We start from the raw sequence: 4,285 nt of genomic DNA on the forward strand, positions 1-4,285 counted from the left end.
CATCTGACACAGGCGATGCAGGCAGGATGTGACGCGGGCCAAGGATGCGCGCGGTTTGGGCTTGCGCAGGAGTGGCGCTGGCGGCTGCTGTTCAGGGATGGGAACCCGATCTTCAGGTCAGCGCCGACGTGGGCAAGCCCAGGAAGGAGACCGCCGCCAATCAGGGGCACCACCACAAATGGAGCACACACGATGAAGGCCGACAGATTGGAAGGGAGGACGCGAGCTCGCTCGCTCGTGAGATGCGCGAGGGGCAGCAAGCCGGAAGGAGAGGTGGCGAAGCGAAAGCGGCGGTTATAGCGCGGCAAATTCAGAAGGAGCAGCTGCGCATTGGCAAGGCGGTCAGGGCAGTAGCAACACAGGGCGGATTCGATGCGCAGTGCAAGATTGGCAGCGGTGGTAGACCGGTCCTGATGACATCACAGCAGATGGAAAGGACGACGGAGTTGCAGAACCCGGAGGTCCGAGCGGAATTGAACCGGCGCGTTCACGAGTGCAAGCGGAAGTGTTCTACCGGTGGCCGGCTCGGCTCGATTCCGCAGGCGTGTGCGCGTGCAAAGCAACGGGCCACGCGCGAGCAGATTAAGGGCCAGTGGTGTGAGAGCAGTACAGGAACAGTGTGCAGGAGATGCGACCAAGTGTGACGGTCCTGCCAGAGGCTACGCGGGTGTGCCCACCGTGTTTCTGCAGCACACGCGCGTGAGCAGTGGAAGTTTAGTCCGTGAGCAGGAAAACCCTAAGGTTCGCGAAGGAGTCAGCATAGCGAACCAATCCAGCTCCATCGTCTCGTCCCATAAGTCCACGACATCCAGCAACTCCTTTCCCTCGTCGATCGCCGAGCAAAACTACAACACCTCGAACAAACTCCTGAACCCCCATCGAGTCTCTTCGATCCCTGAATACCGGAACATCATCGCCGTGGCAAAGCCGACTATCGTCGCCATGGATCACGTGAGGAATATCTCTCCGGTTACCTTCCACCCACTACAATTCCCGGCAAGCTTCTTCGTCACCCATGGAATCTCGTCACCGTCGAGCTCATCTTATCGCCGATCTTGTTCGCCACGAGAATTCACTTTCCATTCGTTCTTCCTCTACAACCAAAGCTACCCCAAGGTTTGCCCTGATTCACTGAATCTTCCTAATGCCGGCAACTTCTTTGCCGGAACATCATCATTATCATCTTGTTCTTTGTTCTCCCCGACCAGGGACTTAATTGCTTTGATTTAGAAAGTTCTAGGGTGTTTTCTGTAAGATTTCCAAAACTTTCTTTATTTCAAATCAGTGAACATTTATAGGTTTTATATTGTGCTCTTGAATTGAAAGTCTTGCTTTATGATCTAGGTTAAATATTAGGAAAGGAATGCTTTATTTGTACCTTGAGTTGTATGCATATGTTGTAGCTAAAGGATTAATCATAGGATATATGTCTTAAGTAGAAAGGTGTGATATCCAGTTAATCCTTTCACACAAATGCTCATGTCCCTACCATCAAGACATTGTCCCCATCTTGATTGCCGTTTCCTTAAGGTCCTTTTCGTATAAGGATCCCTGTTAGTTCGTGTGTATCTACTGCGTAGCTTATACATCTTTGCAACTATGCTTCAGTATCGGCTATCAGCTCAGCCGCTAAGCATCCGTTTCTTTTGAGCCTATGATGTTCTGTGTAACAGCTGTTAGCCGATGCATTTCCTTTGATATGCTTCTACCTTCGGTTGGTTAGCTGATACAATTGTTACCTTTCTAATCTCGGCTACTGCCGATACAATTCTTTCTGTTCAGTCCTACATCGGCTGCACATAGTCGATGTGTCAAAGGTGTATACACAATCTTAGGGTTCTTGCTATCGGCCGATCCAAGCCGATTTTAGTTGCTCTCCATATCGGTCAAATATGGCCGATCAATCCTTAGTTTTCCCATCCTTGTCCACACGCTTCTATCAGTCGATTTATTGACTGAGAGATCGGCTATATATCTATCGGTCACATACCCTTAACCCCACTCCAATCGGCTACACATCTGTAGAACATGTTCCATCGGCACAAACCCATCAGCCACATCCCCTTTAGTCTAATTCCACACTGGTGATTCCATCAGCCTAGACCGAGTGAAGTGTTCTGTCCACCTAGTTCTTGTAACAGGTCTAACTTAGATGACCCCATCGGCTACACTTTGAACGAAATGTTGCATTGCATGTAGATACGACTACTTCCACAACCGGTACCTACAAGTTTTCCAGGAGTCTGCAGAGGATATTCCTGAAGACCAAGCAAATGTCACCAAGGGAATATCGGAAGCCCCGAACCAAAGTTTGGGAGATAATAATACTAACATCTCTGACTTCAGCCCCACCAGTAAAGGCAAGCCCCGGTGCATAACCCAGTATTTCAATTTACTACATTACGCAATCTTATACATTATATATCTTGCATTACGTCTAAGAGTTGCAATGACACCCTAGTTGCATGATATCTTAGGAATCCAATGTATTGTACCCAAGTCCTTATCGCTTAAATGCTCTGCTAAATAGGACCGGTAAAAGTCGGGTGATTTCCTGTCACTCGCGCGATATAGGAATTGCATGTTTATAATTCTGCAATCACTATAAGGATGATGGATAGGGTCATGTGTTGTATCATGACCTGAAGGTTTACCCTGTCTGTTTTGTTAAAAGTGGTTAAGGCCGAACCATGTGGTAGTGGTGGCTAAGCATTTGAAAGTACTAGCCACATACCGCGAAATATGGTAAGCGGTAAGCCTAGTACCCGAATGGCCCGGCAAATGGACGCGTTTCCACCACTCGACTTTTATTTTATGTTTACACACACCGATGTGTGGGAGTACGTTCTGCGTGGCAGACAGGAATACGGGTTTTCTAGTCGCGCTACAGACGTATGTCCTGCACAATTGGTGTGCGTACGGTCCTGCAGTCGCTTGTGGTGGCCCCAATCCACAACCCGGAATATGAGGGAAACGGTTGCTTCGGAACGCCCTGTTGGTATTCCAAGCGTGTGTGTTAGGTTTACCTTGCAAGGTTGAATCTCGATTCAGGAATCGTCCGCCTCTCACGATGAATGAGACTGCTTATCCCTTCTGCCACATCGAGTAAAAAGTGTAATTATGGATGGAACAATTTTGATGGATGATAATCGCTATCTTGCTTGTTTAGTGTAGGTGCTTACCTAGAATGGCTAATCAAGCTAGAATCTGAAAGCTAAAACTTGAAAGTAGGTTATATTCTTAGTTGCTTTTCAGCTAAAACTAAACCCAGAACCTTTACAATGCCTTCATGAGTCTAGTTACGGGCTAAAGTATACCCAATCCCGGGTAAGCCTTGCTGAGTATTAGTATACTCAGTCTTGCTAGTGACTTGTTTTCCAGGTAAAGTCTCTGAAGCCCCTACTCTTCCCCTGTCTTGGCCCTGTGCTCTTCTGGAAGGTTGGTCCGTGGAGTGAGACCCGTCCCCGGCCAACATTGAAGATACCGTGTGGTGTCGTGCCCGGGCTTAGCATGACATCCGTCTTGACGACGTATTGTAAATCATCGCGTATGTTTTCCGCTGCCAAAAGCCAAAACTTCAACAGTTTGTACTGTTTTCTCTAAGTTTGAAATTTTGTACTACTTTTGGAAACTCTTGTAATGTAATTCCCTGTGATGTAAAATATGATGGTGACTGTATCTCTGGACTCACCTTCATGTGAGGTAACCTTATTTGATCCTGTATCGATGGTTTATCGGGACGCTACCCGACAGGCCAAGGGATTATACCGTTTGAAGCACGTTGGAGCCCTCTGGATTGGACTCGCGTACTTGAGCCGGTATAATTCAGATTGGTTCTGCCACAGCTGGTATCAGAGCTATAAGGTTACTCTGGAGATACATTTTACCTTAAAAATGCTTTCAGTATAAAAGTTTGACCAACAAAATGTTTGGCAAAGCCGCGTTGGATTCGTTAAGGATTGTACTTAGTACGTAAAGCCCTAGGGTAATGCTTATGAGGGAATTAGAGGTGGCTATAGTATATATATATATAACCCTAATTACCAGTATTACTTTTCTATCAAAACTTAAATTCATGCACAACCCAACTTTACTTTATGTAACGACACCTTCGATGGTGAGGTAAGGAAGTATGGATCCTCAGCTAACTGGGGAGTTAGCCTTCCTGTCGGTGATGCGAGCCGAACGCTGTTTCTCAAGCAGTGGCCTACTTGAGATGCTGCCAATATACCAACCTCGGTTGCTTATATTGGGAGTATATGGTTCGGCGCAGGGTATGGCGATC

The sequence above is a fragment of the Panicum hallii genome, chromosome 7, assembly GCF_002211085.1.
Source record: "Panicum hallii strain FIL2 chromosome 7, PHallii_v3.1, whole genome shotgun sequence".
NCBI lineage: Eukaryota > Viridiplantae > Streptophyta > Magnoliopsida > Poales > Poaceae > Panicum > Panicum hallii.